General features: G+C 40.2%; 2 pseudogenes; both read right to left on the reverse strand.

The window, feature by feature from the left end:
- Coa6-ps2 (cytochrome c oxidase assembly factor 6, pseudogene 2) overlaps nt 1–12,431 on the reverse strand; it is an 89,005-nt pseudogene extending 76,574 nt beyond the window's left edge.
- A 1,490-nt stretch (nt 12,432–13,921) lies between these two features.
- Nucleotides 13,922–15,864, reverse strand: LOC148004794 (glyceraldehyde-3-phosphate dehydrogenase pseudogene; annotated as a pseudogene).
- Nucleotides 15,865–20,476: the final 4,612 nt, after the last annotated feature.

A 20,476-nucleotide genomic window follows, 5' to 3' on the forward strand; every position in this document is an offset into this window, starting at 1 on the left:
CTACCAACCAATGACACAAATCAACACAATTACTTGGTACTTTTAGAGGTTTATATAATGCATGCTAATGTAAAAGCAAACCTAATTCTTACATTTATGATGAATTAATTTTGATGTGGGTGCCAGAATTGGGGGTAAATGGTCATTTAAAATATATTTGAAACAACTAAATGTACAAAATCGAACTGGACTCTCCACTTACCTTTTATATAAAATTTAACTCAAATTGGGTCATTGACCTAGATATAAGAGCTGAAAACTGAATGTCATAGATGGTCACCTAACAGTAAATCTTCATTTTTTTTATGCAATTAGGTTTTTCTTTGTTTTTGTTTTGTTTTGAAAAACATAGCAAAATGCACATTATAAAATGGGAGAATAGACAAATTGGACTATACATATTGGGATTACACCAAAAATAAAAAAACCTCCATGTCACAAACAAACATGTCACAAGAGACAAAAGAAACCAGACAGAATGGGAGAAAATACTTCCATCCATCTCATAAGTGACTTGCATTCAAAATATATAAATGCTTTTACAAAATTAAAGACAACTGATCACATGAAAATATGGTCAAACGATATCAAGAGACCATCTATCTTCCCAATGGATATATAAGTAACCAGTAAATACATGAAAGAAATTCATTATCATTAATCACTTGGAGGCACTGAGTAAAACAATATAGAAATAGCATCTCTCACCATGGTGACTATGACCAAAGAGTTGCAAAATAAGTGTTAGGATGCAGAAAGATGCAAGTCTCACGTACTGCTGGTCTAATGTGACATGGTTCAGACATGCTGGAAAACAATCTGAGGTTATCAAGAGCGAGAAGTGTAGCTCCTCTAAGTCTCAACAATTCTACTCCTCAGGATGTTCTGTGACACATGAACAATATCTATGCATCCCAGATAAGGAATGCACGATAGACTAAAGTATGATTACCTACAAAGTTCAACTTGGTGAACCAGTTAACTATATTGAGGTTATTTTCAGAAATATGGGTGAGGGGTTACTTGGAGGAGGAGGAGGAAGGGAAAGGGGAGGAAGTGGAGAAGAAGAAACTCAAAGTTAGCTGCATTACCAAATGTCCACTGCTGAACGGTCGACAGCTCAGAAAAGCTGGAAACCTGGAGCACACTGCCCAGCCTGCAGGTAGGGCAGCAGGTTGGGGAATGTCCTTTCCAGGTACCTCAGCTGACCTAAGACCCTTTCAGAAAGCCTGGCTGGTGTTTGTTTCTTCTCTGCAGTTTGCCTGGTCCGTTTCCTTCAAGCTGCTTGTCTTTGCTTTTCCCAGGAGTCTGAGCCTCTTCCAGGAAGCTCTGCTTGTCTGAGAGTAAGTCTCTGAGAGCAGTCTTTATCTCTTACATACTCTTGCAGAGGGAGAAGCCTTCAGGGTCTTTCTGCAAACTATGAGTGGTTCCTAATCTTAATGAGCTTTTCTGCAGAGTAGTGTTTAACCTCTCCTTAGACTGCTCTGTTGTTTCACCTCCTATCTTGAAATATCCAGCTGTTTCACCTCCAGCTTCCCACCTTAGGTCTTAAGAAACTTTCCTCCAAGATAGAAGTTTTAATCCTGAAGAAAACTAGTCCATAATACAAAGGTCCACAGAAAAAGCTGCACATTAGTGTTTATGGCACAGTAATTTAGAATGAACAAAAGTGGAAACAACCAAACTGGGGTTGTTTCTATCATCGGAGAAATGGATAAGCAAAATGTGGTATATCCATGAAATGGAATGTTATTTGGTAGCAAAAGGAATGATGTTCAATATAAATTACAACACGGATACATAAGTTCTGCAGAAAAGATCTATATCATATAACTAAATTCATATGAAATGTTCCCCAAAGATAATTCTATCAGACAGAAGTAGATCAAAGATTTTTAGTTACTCTAGGAAAGCAGGTCAAGAAGCCGGGAAGTAACTATCAGGTACAATGCTTCTTTTCTCATGAATTATTCTAAAATAAGATCTCAGTGGTGGCTGTGAACTTTGAACATACACACACACACACACACACACACACACACACACACACACACACACACACACATTCACATAAAGTCTTTTATTGAGAATAGATTCATATAATACATTCTGATTGTAGGCTCACCCTGTTATACTTCTACCAGTTCCTCTCCAATCTCAGCCCATCTGGATCCCACCCTTTCTGTCTCTCCTTGAAAAGCAAACAGGGCCCTAAGAAATGACAATACAAAAAATATAATCCCAAACAAATATGAATATGATGCTACCATTTGCATACGCAGGAATTCCATAAAAACCCCAAGCCAGAAGCCATAATATATATGCAGGGGACTTGTAACGTAAAAAAAAAGGAAGAAAGACCTTGACTTAAAAATTATGAGACAAAAACTCTCTAACGATACCATTGAGTTTATTTTCTGTTGGCCAATGGAGCTGGTCACAGAGCTTATCCTTAAGAGTAGTTTGTTTCTCCTGTAAGTCTTTCTTGTAGGAATCTAACTTTTCATCTACAAATGGCTATGAGTTGCAGATAGCTTCTGTGTTAGAGATGGAAGTGTGTTTACCTCTCCTTTTAGCTCTAGGACTTTATCTGGTGCAGACCCATACAGGCTTTGTGTATGACATCATAATCTCTTTAAGTTTATATGTGCTCTGATGTGTCTAGGAGGCCTTGATTTCTTCATGTCTTTCATTCCCTCTGGCTCTCACAATGTAGGGATTCTTTTTCTGGAGACATTCTGTTTAAGGTCTTGCACTCAGTTTGTGGATAGCCACCAAATAGCCAATAGTGTCTCTGATGATGACTGAGCAGGGCACAGACCTTTGAGTCTAACAGAATGTCATTGGGAGTCATTTTATTGCTATATTCCTACGTAGAACAATTGTATTGGTTTGGTACAAGAGCCTAGTATCAAGTTCTTGCTTACCCAACCAGCTTTGGGTATGGATTCTGTTTCATGGAATGGGCCTTAAATCAAATCAGATGTAGGTTGCTTACTCTCATAATCATTGTGTGAGTACTACATTATATCTTGCAGGCTAATCATGCTTGCAGACTGAAATATTTGTGGCTGGGTTGGCTTTTACCTTTCTTCCTTTGCTAGCAAATGTAGTCCCTACTGACTTTATGAACGCTAGTCTACAGGGATAAGGTCTTCATGCTTGACTTCTTCATGTTCAATGAGTTGTGTAGATGTTGTCTTTAGTAATAGGGTCTTGCACTCAGTTTGTGGATAGCCATCAGTAGCCTTGTCAATGGCCTTAATTGTATATGGGATTCTTTGCAACCCATTCCTGGTACTGGAAACTTCATTTTCTGACAAGAGACGACCATCTGGGGCTCTTTCTTTTCTTTGACTATTTCATTTAGATTGCTTTCATATATGTATATACCATAGGAAACTTCTACTCTATTAGGTTTCCATATGACCTCTTAAATGGGCCACTGATTTACCTGTCCTCCCTGTATTCCTTCTCTTGAGCCCTTCTTCCCTACTTTTTCTGGTTGATGGTCTGATTTCAGTCTCCCCCATCCATCTATAACCATGTATTCTATCGCTGCTTCCTACGGAGATCCATTCCTTCCCCCAAGTCCCTCATGCTTTACCTCTGCAGTTATACAGACTGTAGCTTGGTTATCATTGTTTAACAGCTAATTTTCATATAAAAGCAAATACGTGCTGCATTTCTTTTCATGAATGAGTTTCCTCAACCAGGATGATTTTTTTTCATAGTTTCATTCATTTAGCCATAAATTTTATGATTTCACTTTTAAACTGCTTAATAATAAACTGTTTTGTAAATTATGCTAATGACCTTTTATTCAGAAAATGCTAATGAATTCAAGACAATTCCCCACTCGCTCTTCCATCTAGTGCAATGTATCTGGTTTTATGTTAAGGCCTTTGATCCCTTTGGAGTTGAGCTTTGTGTAGGGTGAGAAGTATGGATCTACTTGGATTGTTCTATACGCAACTGTTCAGTTTGACTAGCACTATTTGTTGAAAGTGTCTATTTTTCTAGTGTGTATTTCTGGCTTTTTTAAAAATCAAAAGTCCGGTGTCTATAGGTGTGCGGACTTACTTCTGGGTCTTCAATTTGATTACATTGACCAATGTGTCTGATTTTGTCTCAATATCATGCTGTTTTTAACCCTATAACTGTAAAACAATTTGAGATAGAAGATGATGACATTATCAGGGTTTTTTGTAAAATTATTATTATCAGGGTTTTTTAGTAATCCTAGGATTTTTGCTTCCATATGAAGCTAAAAATTGCCCTTTATGATCTGTGAAGAATTGTGTTGGAAGTTCGATGAGGATTACATAAAATCTGTAAATTACCTGTGGTAAGATTGCCACATTTACTATATTAACCCTATGAATCCATATGCATGAGAGAACCTGCTATCTTCTGATATCTTCTTCAATTTCTTACTTCAATGTCTCAAAGTTTTTTTTTTAAACACAAGTCTTTCACATGCTTGGTTAGGGTTACCCCAAGATATTTTATATTATTTGAGTCTCTTATGAAGGGTTTTCCTATTCTTTTCTCAGTCTGTCATTTCTTTATAGGAAGGCTACTGATTTTTGTGAGTTAATTTGTAATGAACTACTTTGTTGAAAGTGTTTGTCAGCTATTAGAGTATCATGGTGGAAATTGCATGTTTACTATTATATCATCTGCAAATAAAGATACTCTGACTTTTTTGTTTCCAATTTGTATTTTCTTTCAGTTGACTCTTACTGTAGGTAAGACTTCAAATATTATATTGATTAGGTATGGAGAGAGTGGTCAACCTTATTTTGCTCCTAATTTTAGTGAAAATGTTTTCAGTTTCTTTCCATTTAAATTGATATTCATTGTAAATTTCAGTAAATTGCCTTCATATGATGAGGTATGTCTCTTGTATCACTAATCTCTCTGGACTTTTTATCATGAAGGCCTGGCCTGTTGAATTTCTTTCAAAGGCCTTTTCTCCATATAATGAGAGATGATCACGTGAATTTTGTCTTTGAGTCTGTTTATATGGTTATCCACTTATTGATTCATGTGTGTTGAACCGTCCTACACCTCAGTTGATCATGGTAGGTGACCTCTTTGATGTGTTCTTTTATTTGTTTTGCAAGTATCTTATTGAGTAATTTTGCTACTGTGTTTATAAAAGAAATTGGTCTGTAATTCTTTCTTGTTGAGTCATTTTTGATTTGGTTATCAAAGTAACTGTGCCCTCATAAAATGAATTGGGCAATGTTCTTTCTGTTTCTATTTTGGGAAATGATTAATGGAATATTGGGGTTAACTTTTCTTTGAATATTTGGTAGGCTACTGCACTAAAACCATCTGGCCCAAAGTTTTATGCTTTGGTTAGGAGAATTTTAATGACTGTTTCTATTCTAAGGGTTATATGTCTATTTAAATTGCTTATCTGATCTTTATTTAACTTCGTTTGTGTTATCTACTGTATATATCTTTTTAAATTTTAACTTTTTATTGATACTTCATGAATTTCACACCATGCACCCCAGTCTTTCTTACCTCTCTGTCCCTTTATACTTGCCTTCTGCCCTTGCAACCTTCCCCAAAAAGAAAAGAAAAAAAATGGTTGTAGACACTGTAGTGTGTCACAATATGTCTTATGGTATACCCTTTGTCCATACTTCTTTATTTGCAAATGTTCATTGAAAGGAGTCATTGGTCTGGTTTGAGGTCTCTAGCTTCTGGTACGCTATCAGTACTAGGTTCTCTCTGGGACTCTTCTTCATTATCCTGTTGTTGCCCTGTGTCATGGAGTCCCTGCAGCTTTGGATGTACAGGATCAGCTACTTCATGCTCTTCAGTAGCTCATAGATGGGGCAGATGTTGGGGTGGGCCAACTCAAAGCCCTGGACCTGAGCTTGGATGGAAGCTGTGTTGGTTACACTGTTAGCTTTCCAGCACCCGCACTACCAGGCCAAGTTCTCCAGCACTGTCCTGGTTAGCTCACCCAATGCTAAAGCTAAGAAGAGGCAGAGCCAGCTCCCGCATTCTCATCCCCTCAGGCTGACTCACTCACATCCATGCCAATGGGTCAGCTCTATTCTGCTTCCTAAGCAAGGTGCAGGACCTACTGTCCCGAGTGTTGTAGCCAGTGAGGGGCATGGTCAGCTCTCCTGTACTCATGCCTTTGGGGCCGGTTCACCTGCAACCCCTGGAACTAGGGTCAGCTTGAGGTTTTCTAGGCATAGTACTGGGCCTATTCTCTTGAGTACTGTAGGTGGTAAGGGGTGGACAAGTTTGGCATAACCCTCAGACAATCAACATGTCTCCAGGTGGGGCAGCCCAGACCCGGGATGGCCACCTGGTCTTTGGTGGTAACAGACCCTGACTGCTGCACATTCATGGATACAAACATGGCACAGTCCAGGACCTCACCATGGCTGGCTATTTACATCAAGCAGTTCCTTACTACTCTTGAGTCTCGGGTTCTGGCTCTCTTCATTGTGCATACAAACTTCTGCCATTCTTTGTCTTATCTCTACCATTTACTTGCTCATCTTAGTGACTCCTAGGTGTGTGGGGTCATCTCTGGAGTTTCTGTGCACTGCTCATGCTGGGTGACACCAGGCAGGGGTTATCTCAGGCCTGCTTCCTGACCAGGTCATGCCCAGGACTTCACTTTTCATATTTAATTTTGTTGATTTGGATCTTCTCTCTGCCTTTTAGATAATTTGGCTAATGGTTTGTCAATCTTATGGATTTTCTGAAAGAACCAACTCTTTATTTCATTGACTCTATGCATTATTTTGTTGTTGTTTTGTTGGTTTTCTATTTTATTGATTTCACCCCTGAGTTTGATTATTTTTTGCTAATAACCACTAGGATGTTATTTTGTCTTTTCATTCTAAAACTTTCAGGTGTGTTGTTTAGTTTCTAGTAAGAAATAGTTCCAATTTTTTTTAGGTAGGCACTTAGTGCTATGAACTTGCTTCTCAGAATTGCCTTCCATGAATCCTGTAAGTTTGGGTATGTTATGGTTTCTATTTAATCTGGTTTCATTTAATTTTAGAAAGTTTTTACTTTGTTTCTAATTTCTAACTTGATGCATTTTTTTTGTCTGTTTGAAGTGAGTTGTTCAATTTCCATGAGTTTGTGAGCTTCTGTTGTTTCTGTTGTTGTTTATTCCAGGCTTTAATCCACATTAATCAGATTGTGTGTGTGTCGGGGGTATGTCAGTTTTCTTGTATGTTTTGAGACTTTTTTGTGTGTACAAGTATGTGATCAGTTTTGGAGAAAGTTCCATGAGATTCTGAGAAGAATGGATATTTCTTTGTGTTTAGAAGAAATGCTCTTTAATGTTTCTTTTTTCGGAGCTGGGGACCGAACCCAGGGCCTTGCACTTGCTAGGCAAGCGCTCTACCACTGAGCTAAATCCCCAACCCTAAGAAATGCTCTTTAAATATCTGTTAGGCCCACTTGGTTTATGATATCAGTTAGCTTCGGCATTTTTCATTTTGTTTTTGTCTAGATGATGTATTGGTGGGAGTGGGGTATTGAAGTCTCCCACTATCAGTATGTGTGGGTCAATAAGTGACTTAAACTGTAATAGTGTTTCTTTTATGAACTTGGGTGACTCTGTGTTTGGTGCATAGATGTTAAGAATTACAATGTCCTCTTGGTGGATTTTTCCTTTGATGAGTGTGTAATGTCCTTCTCTACCTCTTCTGATTAGTTTTGTTTTGAAGTCCATTTAGTCAATATTAAAATGTCTACACCAACTCTCTTCTTAGGTTTTTTTTCTAGGGATATCGTTTCCATTCTCCTACAATGAGGTTATGTACGCCCTTTATGTTAATGTGTATCTTGGATGCAACAGAAGAATGGAATCTGTTTTCACTGACATTGTGAGTTATTAATGAGTAGTGTTTGTTGAGTCCTATTATATTGTGGTTTTTGTTTTGGGAGTTTTTTTCTCCATTTGATCTGGTGGCCTGAAATTATTTATTCTTTGTGTTTTCTTGGTTGTGATTAGCCTCTTCAGATTAAAATTTTCCTTCTAGTGCCTTCTGTGGGGCTGAATTTACATAATGATGCTGCTTAAATTACTTTTATCATTGTAATGGCTATTCCTGGTTGTCAATTTGACTATATCTGGAATGAACTATAATCCAAAATTAGAGAGGTCACCTGTGATCCAGATCTTGAGGTTGGAAGAGATAAGTTCCTGACCTGAATCTTGGCATAGACATTTTGAGTCGTAGTGTCCATGAAAAGCTTAGGCCCAGGAAAGACAGACAGAATACTCCTTTAATCCCAGGAAACTGAGGCAAAGAAATCTCTGAGTTCAAGGTCAGCCTGGGACAAAGCAAATCCCAGGCTTGGTGGTACACATTTTTAATCTGGGCCACATCTTTTGCTGGAGGTCTACATAAGGACACTGGAAGAAGGAAGACACACTTTCCTTTGCCTGCTTACATTTACTTGCCAGCACATCTGTTGGAACCTACTTCTATAGAAGACCAACTGAAACAATTAGCCTTGTGGGACTGAGCAACTACTAGATTCTTAGACTTCCCCTCCACAGCTGACCATTTTTAGGTTAGTTGTACTACAGACTGTTACTCATCACAATAAATTCCCTCAATATAAAGAGACATTGCATAATACAATCATGAATTATCTTTATCCAACTATTGTGATTGAAAATTTTGCTGTCCATAGTATTCTGTGCTTGTATTAGTGCTTGTAGAACATCTCTCCAGGCCCTTCTGGCTTCATTAAGGTGTCTAGTATTATTTTAATTGGTATGTCCTAATATATTATTTGGTCTCTTTTTCTTTCTGCTTTTAATATACTTTCTTTGTTACTAATAGTTATTGCTTTGATTATGTAATGTGGTGAAAATTGTTTTTCTGGTTCAGTCTACTTAGTGTTCTGTATGCTTCCTGTACCTTGAAAGGCACCTCCTTCTTTAGGTTGGGGAAATTTTCTTCTACGACTTTGTTGAAAATGTTTTCTTTGCCTTTGATCTAGATTTCTTCTCCTTCCTCTATTACTATTTTTCATAGGTTAATCTTTTCACACTGTCCCAGATTTCCTGGATGTGTTGTGCCTGGATCTTTTTAGATTTGACATTTTCTTTGACAGAGGAATCCATTACTTCTATCATGTCTTCAATGCCTTAGTTTCTCTTTTTCTTTTCTTATATTCTGTTGGTGAGGCTTACTTCTGAGTTTACTGTAAAAATTCTTAATTTTTTCATTTTCCATTTTCCCTCAGTTAGGTTCCTTGTTGATTCTAATTCTACTTTCATGTCTTGAACTCTTTTTCATTTCATTTCATTCTATTGTTTGTGTTTTCATAGATTTCTTTAAGGGATTTAGTCATTTTTCTATTTAAAGAGCTCTAAGGTATTAATAATGGCTAGTTTGAAGTTCTTGCCTCATGCTTTGGTCATGTTGCACTTCTCAGGGCCTGCCTGCTGTCATAGGGTTGCTGGGTTTCTGTGGAAAAAAACTGCTTTGGCTCTTATGATTGTGATTTTACATCGGGGGGTGTGTCTAGGCATCTAGATTTGGGATTATTGTAATTCTAAGTGCTGAAATCTGAGATTTTCTTCGTTGGGTGAGTGTTCTGTTTCTTGGTTTCTGTTGTCCTCTCTGGTTCGTAGGAGAGTGTGATAGCTGTGGCTTGCCTAACAGGGAATGCTTTTGAGATCCTGCCAGGTTAGGTCCATTCTGGTTCGAATGTGTTCTGTGGTATTTGGCAACTAACACTTAGGGATGGAGATGAGTTAGAAGTGAGTGGGGTGCTGACTGGGTGCACAGGAAGGAGGTAAACAGGGTATGCCACCAGGATCTACTTAGGCCCCTAGGAATGAGGGCAGAGATGGAAAAGAAGCCATAGCCCGTAGTCTGCTACAGAGCTTATGATGAGACTAAGTGGTTGAATTTGGTAGAGAGAAAAGAAGGTGACTATCTAAAGATCACCTTCTCTGGCCTATCTGCTTTCTTGGCTGTCATAACTCTCAGATGGCATCCTGACAGGCACAAGGACAGGGTAGTGAGGGAGGCTGTAGGAGATCTGCATGATCTTCTGGGGATGAATGTAGAGAGAAAGGGAAGGCCTCAGCAGGCAGATTGCTATAGGGACAGGAATGATACTTGGGGTCTGATTTGGAGGGGAGGAGAGAAAGTGTCTAAAGATTACTTACCTGCCTGTACATTTATTAGAAGTATTCAAATTATATATCTGAAATGGGCACACCAAATGATGTAGTCAATATATCTCAATAAATTACTTAACATGGCCAGAGTCTGTAAGAAAAGCAGACCCCCAAAAACAGGCATGTGTCTTTAGGATAAGGTCCTAAAGTGTAAAATATGTAATTTGATCGCTCCCTTGGTTTAGCTGAACACTGTGTTTTGTAGCAGTTAGTGTCAGCACCTCTGTTTGAGTAAATCGTAAATCATTGGAAATTTGGACTGGAACGTAATTATCTGCTCAACTTTCATTTCTATAGCTGTGATGAGATACAGTGACATCCAGCAGCTCAGGTGATATGGGGCTTATTTGTGCTCACAATTCCATGGTATGGTCCGTCACTGAAGAGGAGTCCCTTTGGCAGACCCTCGAGGTGGCTGATCCCATTGTGTCCTTAGTCAAGAGCAGAGAAAGGTACTTAGGGCTTAGCTAATTCTCTGGACTGGAAAATAGTGCCACCCACTGTCAAGTTTGTTCTTCTGACTTCAATTAACGAAATCTAATACCCGGCAGACATGCCCAACAACTACCCTAATGTGGACCACCTTGAGACTCCCTTCCTAAGTGATTCGAAGTTGTGTCAAGTTGACAATTAGTACTAACCATTATTACTTGAAGTTGAACCTCACCCTAAAGCAGTTCTGTTTTAATTGAAAGTATTATAGGATTTCTTTCAAACGGTCACTTTATTGAGACACAGCTAGTATACAAAAGACCTGTATATTGAACATGTATCATTAGTTAGATTCGAACAGTCATTCATCTATTAAATCAGTAACACAGTCAAGATAATAAGCATTTTATCACCTCTAAAAATTTCCTCCTTTTTCTGATGCCCTTCTAGAAGTAGGGCAACAACACCTCACTTGTGTTCTATTCTATTGAGCATTTTGGTGATCACCGTAGTTTTATTACCTGTTAGCACTGTGTGGTAAAACTGCCCCAGAGCTTCTTAATCTTAAGTAGCTGAAAGTTTATGCTCACTGAATCATGTCTCTTAATTTTCCTTCTCTTCAGACCTCGACAACAACTTTTCCACCTTCTACACCTGGGAGCTTGGCTTTTGTTTTAGATGCTGCACATAAGTGGGACTGTGTGGCATTACCCTTATTTCACATAGTGTAATGTGTCAGATCTTAGAAATTGGGCTTTCTGTGAGTTGCATCAGATGGGAATATTTTTCAAACAACCCTCCCTTCTCTACTGGGCAAGTGCTGTTATTGACTTAGAGTCAAAAGTGAAACCTCCTGAGTGAACAACAGGATTCCTTGTTATGCCCAAAATGTCTTTTCAGTTTTTTGCCTTCCATCCAAATATTGATCGAAGCAAGGTTCTATTTCTACGTAGCTTACAATGTGTTAGGGATTGTCAGACGATGATGTTAGAGTTTCAAGGCCACCTACTAAGATATTGTTGACTGTCTTTATGGGGGTGGAAGTGCAAAGGTCAAGCTGGTAGATTAAAGAAGCAAAGAACTTCCTTTAAGGGGTGCAGAGGCTCAGCTACAAGCCGAGTCTCTGGACTTCTGTCTCAGCAGTTCACTAAGCATCGTCATTGTGCATTAGGAAGCTCTGCAGTTTAGACATGGGATCTTCGCTTTCTTTTCCCTTTTCTTCTTTTTCTTCTTTTTCAGTTTTTATTTTTTAATGGGCCTACTATATTTGCCTACTATTCAGCTTTTATTCCAAAGGGGGAAAGGAAGATGAACAATGTATTTTTTTAGAATAAACTTCTTATATAATAATTTTATGCTTTTTCTTAAAATGGATCCCTCACTAAATTAAAGCAGTCCTTCATAGTTTGAGTGATGAGATCTTATGCTTTTTCCACCATTTTAGTAACTGTTCTTTACAGAGAACATGAGCCGATGTGCACTGTGATAAAAGCTGCTTTTGCCTGGGAATCATTTCTGGAAGTCCAAAGGAATAATTACCATTTGTGTGAAAGTCCAGAAAGAAGGCTCAGAATTTTCAGTTGACGGTGAAGACTGGGATCCTTCTGCTTCAAATATTTCCTTAAATTTTAAGTAGCCTCTTCTTTCGTCAAAATATTTTATCTACTGCTGGGGGCAACTGGCCTCGAATGAGCTCCTCAGCTTCTGGCACCGGGCTGTGTCCTCCTGTTGTCGTCCAGTACAGGTATCGCGCATCCCATCACACCTGCCTTTCCTTCATGGACCGGGTTGCCATTCCTGCAGGGGTCACTTGGGGAGACACGTGACGTGACGTGCGACCCGGGGATCAACCCACGTGGGAGCGCGGTGCAGACTGTGCTTGTGGCACTGTTGCCCTGAAGGTCCATCAATAGCACAGGGAAACTCACTGCGAAAGTGCCCGCCACAGATTGACCATCCTGGCCACCGTCTGCAAATAGGCGAATCCTTGCTTTCTTTTATGGTATGGGCTGTTTCCTTTTCACCTATCAAAGCCATTTGTTAATTCTGAAGACCCCTCCCCTCCATCTGGAATAAGCCTAAGCCTTTTTTTCCGCCCCCCAACCCTCAACGTAATATTTTATTAGTTATTTCAGGATTCTAAAAACACACTTGATCACATTCAATTCCCATTATTCCTAGGTCTACCATCCTACTGTCAACAGCCCCCACCAAAAAAGAAAAAAATCTATCAAGTCCAATTTGTGCTGCCCATATACTTATTAGAGCATGTTCAAACTTCAGAAGCTGGCCTCTTGAAGAAAACTGAATGCTTTCTCTACCCTGCCAGAAGCCATCAATTGTGAAGGGCTACACTTTAGTATCTTTAGCACAATTTTAAAGGACTCTTTTCAAGACCCTCATGTCTGGACTGTTTCTTTTTCTTAGGTGGAGGGAGATGGCACAGAAGCCTTCAAAGTCCCTTATTCTCAGTTATGAGTCTGCAGTCATCAATATCACTACAAAAGAAGCTTTTCTCCTCATAGCAGCCTGCAGCTGCTCAGATCACAGACACCTCTGCTTTGGAGAGGCACCCGACTGATCATGGACATATATTTGGTTGCTAGGGGTAGCACGGCTTATGGACATCAACATGACCTCCAGTGGCATGATCCGGAAAGTATTTCCCGGAGACTCAATCCAGAAAATGAACCATTCTTCATCTCTAGTATCTGGTAGTTGTTAAGAGTCGAGGTGAGAGTGAAGTTGGACATAGTATCGGGGGCTCCAAGTTGCTAATACCACCTTGCCCTGCGGACCAGCAAGCCCTGATGGTATTCCAGTATGCCCATCATGTTTGCAGCTCATGACCATTGCTCTGAGGTACCATTTTCTCCTCCATCCAGCAAGATGAACAGCTGCTGCGGCTGCAGATTCTACACCTGTGCCAGGTTTGGAGCTCTAGTGGTGGTACTGATTAGCAGGTGGCTCCAGGGGAAGGCAGGTTCAGTGGTGGCTGGAATCAATGACCTGCTCCTTCGCTGTGGCTCCCATACCTGTTGCCACCAAATCTCTAGTTCTGATTATCTCCACTGAGTGACCTGCTCCTGTCTGCCATCATTTTAAAAAATGGGCTGGTTTCACATGTGTTTTTGATTAACATACATTTTACATGTTACCTCCATTCTTTTTTGGGGGTGGAGGGGTGCATCAAACTAGATTGATGGTATTCTAGAGAGTAGGGAGGGTTCCCTTGGCCCCTCCTATTATTATGGGGGTCTGGGTTGGAAATTGTGAGGGAGATGCTCAATGTTGGGGGCTGACTTGAGACAGGGACTCCTCAGCAAATGAGGGCCTTTCTCTTGCTCTCAGTGTCCTTGCTGGGCTGGGGTGGGTAGTCCAGGGTTTCTTACTCCTGGAAGTCGTGTAGGACATGAGGAACACCACCCTGTTGCTGTAGCCGTATTCATTGTCATACCAAGAAATGAGCTTTACAAAGTTGTCACTGAGAGCAATGCCAGCCCCAGCATCAGGGGTGGAAGAGTGGGAATTGCTGTAGAAGTCGCAGGAGACAACCTGGTCCTCAGTGTAGCCCAGGATGCCCTTTAGTGGGGCCCTTGGATGCCTGCTTCACCACCTTCTTAATGTCATCATACTTGGCAGGTTTCTCCAGGTGGCATGTCAGATCCACAACAGATGCATTGGGGGTAGAAACACGGAAGGCCATGCCAGTGAGCTTCCCGTTCAGGTTTGTGATGACCTTGCCCACAGCCTTGGCAGCACCAGTGGATGCAGGGATGATGTTCTGGGCAACCTCAAGGCCATCATGCCACAGCTTTCCAGAGGGGCTATCCCCTCTGAATGGCAGTGATGGTATGGACTGTGGTCATGAGTCCTTCTACAATGCCAAAGTTGTCCTAGATGACCTTGGCCAGGAGGGCTAAGCACTTGGTGGTACAGGATGCATTGAGGACAATCTTGAGTCATGAGTCTTGAGTTGTCATGTATCTCGTGGTTCACACCCATTACAAACATGGGGGCATTGGCCAAAGGGGCAGAGATGATGACCCATTTGGCCTCAGCCTTCAAGTGGGCCCTGACCTGCTCCATGGTGGTAAGGATGCCAGAAGGCTCCATGACATATTCAACACCAGCATTACCCCATTTGATATTAGTGGGATCTTGCTCCTGGAAGATGGTTATGGGCTTCCCGTAGATGGCAAGAGTCCCATTCTCAGTCTTGACTGTGCCATTGAATTTGCCACTGAAGAACTGCTTCCTACTTCATTTTTTAAAATTTAAATTATTTTATTCACTCACATTCCAGTCATTGCTCCCACCCAGTCCCCCCCCCCAACAGGTCCTCATTTGATTGCCCCTTCCCCTTGCCTCCGAGAGAGAGCTTTCTCCCCACCAGACCTCCCCTTCCTTGGGGCCTCAAGGCTTTTGAGGATTAAGCACATCTTCTCCCACTGGGGCCAGACTAGGTAGACCTCTGTTATATATGTTCTAGGGGCCTCAGACCAACCGGTGTTTGCTCCTGGTTGGTGGCTAAGTCCCAGGGAGCTTCCTACTTCAATTTATTTTATTTTTTCCTTTTTTTTAATTAGATATTTTATGTATTTGCATTTCAAATGGTATTTCCTTTCCCGGTTCCCCCCCCTCCCATCCCCCTCCCTCTGCTTCTATGAGGATGCTCCCCCTCCTACCCACCCACTCCCACCTCAACATTCTGGCATTCCCCTACACTGGGATATCGAGCCTTCACAGGACCAAGGGCTTCTCCTTCTATTGATGCCAGACAATGCCAACCTCTGTTATGTACATATGCGGGTGGAGCCATGGGTCTCTCCATGTGTACTCTTTGGTTGGTGGTTTAGTCTCCTACTTCATTTGAGATAGCTTTCTTATTTAGGACCACTTGCCCAGGGAATGGTGCCTCTCACAATGGGTTGGCTCCTCTTCCATCAATTAACAACCTGGCTAATCTCCCAGAGGCCTATCCAATCTCATTGCTGAGGCTTTCCACTCTTTAGGCTGTTTTAAGTTGACAGTTAAAGGTAACTAGGACTGAATTTTACCACCTTAGTGCTTTCTCTTAAGGTCTCAGTCATCTCCTGGTGACTTTAATATCATGTCCCTACATTTTGCTGAGTCATATAGCTTGACTTTTTTGCTCAATTATGGGCAAACTGTGTTACGGGTTTGGCGTTTTTGTTGATGAGTGGTCCAAGTTTTTGTTGTACCATTGTTTCCCATTTCTGCTGAATCATGATCTTTTTTTTAACTTTCAAAAGTTCCATATACTTCAGTGTGTGCTTGTGGGCTTTAGCAGCTGCCAAGGCATGTGTATGCAGAGCACAGGACAATTTGAAGAAATTGGAAGAAGTGGGGAGGTAGAAAAAGATATAATTCTATTTTAATTAAATTTTCAAAAATTTTTGAAAAATAGTCACTATTGCTTGGGGGAAATAAAGTGTCTCTGAAGACCTGATATAAGATGCAGCTTTCGCCTCATGGATAAGCATCCTCTAGGCTTTTCTGTTTTAGGAATTTACGACTTGTGACAGTCACTTATCTCTGTGCCTTTAGCTTTGCATAAATAACATGGCCTTACCTGCACAAGTAAACAAGAACTCAAAAATCAGCATCCACAGAATGACAGATGCCAGGACATTCTCCTGTTTGGCTGCCTCATGAACTCAAGTGAAAATAATAAAATAAAATGAAATACAATACATTAAAAAGTTTTTTAGGAAAATCATTTTCTAAATGCTTCTTATAACAATTAAATATTTAACAAAGTGCTTATTTTAGATTTGTTAGTTAAAAAAACCATCCCCCGGACTGTTTTAGATCACTGTTAGATAAATTCTCTGTGTTTCAAATGTACTTTCTATGTTTTCATTTGAATACAAATGTTTCATTAAAAAAAGATATTATGGGTTTACAAAATCTTGCTTAAATAAGAAAGATTTAATGTTTTAAAAGATAATTAATTTTAGTTTCTATTGAGTCTGTTGGGCTTAGCATTGCTGTTTGCTGCTGGCAGATTTGGCACTCGGCCATAGACACAGCCAGGTCAGCTTCGGAAAATGGAAGTCAGTTGCTGAGTCCTTGAACAAGGCCCATCTTCAATGCTATAACAAATATGCTTATGGGCTGATTGGGCAATGACATAGATGAACGGGGGGAGAGGCTGACTGGTATTCATAAAATGGTTATCCTGTCTGCATGGGCATGGATGTCTTCTCCACAGAGGACAATGGAATGTATATTGTTTTCATGTCTTTTAGCAGTTGGGAGTGATCTAGCTACATATCTCTTCCATAGATGTCTTTCTCATCAATTTTGCAATGATGTTTCTTTCAAATTCTGTGATTACAGCGCATGAATACAGCCTACAGTATATAAGGTCACATCTGGATATTTTTCTATGAGAAATGAATAAACTTGTACACTGCCTAACATTTTGCCCACTGTGAAGATTTCAACTGTGAAGTTGCCCAGAAGAATCTCTAATGTAGTCATCTACTTCCAGGTGATCTGGCATGTAATGCAGTACCATGAGTAAACCACGCCCTAAGCTCCTCTTCCTTACAGATTGTAGACCATATTCCTTAGGTCACACATGTTTGGGGACAGAAGGCACTGCTACAAAAGTAGAACCATGGACACTTGGAAAACTTCTTCCCATAATTGTTTTTTGCTTTCAAAACTTGTTTGCGCCTAGTCACATATCCACCATTTCCATTTGTTGATGGGTTGCTGTTAGGCAAGCCCAACATGATGGTTTGGTAGGGCAGAGAACACTCATAATAAGGAGCTCAAGTTGCATAGTAACTTGGACTCATTTTTTTTAAAGATTTATTTATTTATTATATATAAGTACACTGTAACTTCTTCAGACACATCAGAAGAGGGCATCCGGTCTCATTACAGATGGTTGTGAGCCACAATATGGTTGCTGGGATTTGAACTTAGGACCCCTGGGAGAGCAGTCAGTGCTCTTAACCTCTGAGTCATCTCTCCAGCCCCAAGACCCATTGTTAAAAGTTCAATTTTTATTTTATATTAGTCCCCTAGGGGCCCATGAGCTGCCTCTCAAAGGAAGACTCCAAGGATGACGGCAAGCACTCCCTCCAGAATCCCAAGTGCCTCTGTTGTGACTAACTGATTGAGGCCTGCAAAAGGTTCTGTACTGGCAGGTTTTTGTGTGTCAACTTGACATAAGTTAGAGTCATTAGAGAGAAAGAACCGTCAGTTGACAAAATGCCTCCATGAGATCTACCTATAAGTCATTTTCTCAATTAATGATCAGTTGGAGAGGGCTCAGCCCATGATGGGTTATGCCATACTAGAATGGTGTCTCGAGTTCTATAAGGAGGCTGAGGAAGCCATGGGAAATAAACCAATAAGCAGCCTCTCTCCATGGCCTCTGCATTAGTTCCTGCCTCCAGGATCCTGCCCTGTTTGGGCTCCTGACCCAACTCCTCAATAAAAATCAGCAAGTTGGAAGTGTAAACAATACATCTTTTTCTTCTCAACTTGCTTTTTGCTTTTTTCTTCATGGTGTTTTGTTGCAGCAATAAAATCCCTAACTAAGACAGGTACCACACAGCATTTCTTTCTTGACACCTTAACTATAACTGGGTCTGGTGAATCACATGGCTTAAGTTCTAATAGCAGCCTGGACCTGTTCAAGAGCCTTCTCCTGATCCAAGACCCATTTGAAACTAATCCTTTGGAGAAACATGATTCAAGTGCAATTGGCTTAATAAGCCAAACATTTGTAGTAACACCTATTTAGAAATTTGATGTAGTGCATACACACAGATACCCATGATCGTGCCACAGTCTGCCTTTCTTCTCTATTCCTCACTTTCTCCTAGCTGTCTTGCATTAAGCAGGGTTAGGAGACTCACCCGTTCTAAGCAGCATGGCTGTTGATGTTTCATGCCCATTCCTCCTGATCATGGGTTCCACATTTTCCAGATATCAGTACTTCCTATATTGATGCTATAAAGAGGGAAATCTACTAACCAGAGCTGGGGTTAACATACACGCAAGCATCCATGCTTGCTGCGTTAACCCACTACAGTGTCAAATTTCATTTTTTTGTTTGTTTTTGTTTTTTGTTTTTGTTTTGTAACAATAGCATCATCTAACCCATTATGACGACTGCTACATTTATAATCACGTCTTGGTTATCCTGAGCCTCTTGATATTCTGAGCCCCCATTTTCTCATCTGCAAAGTAGAAATAATAGTGCTTAGTGCAAAGCACACCTGATTGTTTTATCTCCTTTTCTTGCTTGCCCACATTATGTCAAGAAATTCTTGTGTTGTCAATCTATGGGCGTGCTTTTCCAGCAGAAACCAGCCAATTAGAGGGCTGACTAGTGTAGAGTTATTATTTCTTCAGTTCAGGCCCAGAATTGGTTCAGAGCAGAAGAAAGAAAAATGATATACCCTCTTTACCACTTAGGAAAGAAGATAGTATTTATGGGTATCGATATGCGGAACCAAAAGCTTCATTTAGCTTTGTACTTTTCCTATTACCATCCAATGAGCTCTCTCCTCTCTTTTTCTCTGCCTAAGATCCTGCAAACAAGAGTCCTGACCCAATGCCTGTACCTTGCGGTTATTCCAAGGATTAAATAAAGCAACGCATTCAAGTGCTTGCCACATTACACAGGCTCCAAACACGACGGCTATTATGGCTGATGTGGGTTGCTAGAGGCCTGTATTCATGAGCACAATATCTTGCTCACTCGTGGGTCTCAATCCTTTAGGTAACCTTAAGATTTGATGAGCTCATAAACTGAGACCATATTATTTTGGGCCCCACAGAACTTTCTCCACGTGGCTGCATGTAGCTGCTTTGCCCTTCAATGCCTGGGAGGGACCTCATTTGAAACAGCTATTTGGAACCTTTTATTGTATATGCTTCAGGGATGTTGTCTACAGCTTTATTCAGGACCCCACCTACAAAGACACATTAAGACATTCTTCTCAGGCTTGTGAGGGAAGGAAAGGTTGACTTTCCCTACAGTGATCATTTTCCATTGTTTTATATGGGCACCGGAGATGACTGAACTCACAGGGGTTGGAGTCAGAGCTCAAAGCACACTTTCTGCTATTTTATTTTAAAACTTCATGTGACTTTTAAAGATCGTACTTTTCATCATACACCCATGTTTATTTAGATGGACTTTCTAAATCCTGCATCAAGCCGGGTGTTGAGTATTTCCAATGCTGATGTGAAATCTGTGGCTCCCTTTTGATAATAATAAGGTATAGAGGCTACAATTGAATTTTAGTCACTGTCTAATTGCTCTTTCCTTTCTTAGATCCTCACTTTATATTTGGCTTTCTATTTTATGGCATATTTTCTTATGAATGTCTCAAATACTTTGTATAAATAAATAGATTATAAATAAATAAAAAGCATTCCTATAAACATAAAAAAACAATTGACAAGCTTGAAATCATATTCCTTGAGGCACAGGATATGTGCTTAGTTTCCTACTAATAGCTCTCTTATCCCCAGTGTTAGTGAAATTAATTCAACAGAAAAGAAGTGCTTAAAATTTTAACAACACCAAAACACATAAAGTCATAGCTTATGCTCTCTGTTAAAACTCAACCCAAAGTTCTAACTTTAAGAGAAAAACACCAAAATCACTGTCAGAAGACAGACCTGAATCAGCATTTGAGAAAACAGGTATGTCTCTGTCTCTGTCTCTGTCTCTCTCTCTAACAGAAGATAACAAGAAAACATACTTTGTCAACAGAAGTTCTCATTGTAGCTTCAACTTTACACAGAAAACATGCAATAGCAGTAGTTTTACTAGGACCC

Source organism: Rattus norvegicus, chromosome 7, assembly GCF_021556685.1.
Source record: "Rattus norvegicus strain SHRSP/BbbUtx chromosome 7, alternate assembly SHRSP_T2T, whole genome shotgun sequence".
Lineage (NCBI taxonomy): Eukaryota > Metazoa > Chordata > Mammalia > Rodentia > Muridae > Rattus > Rattus norvegicus.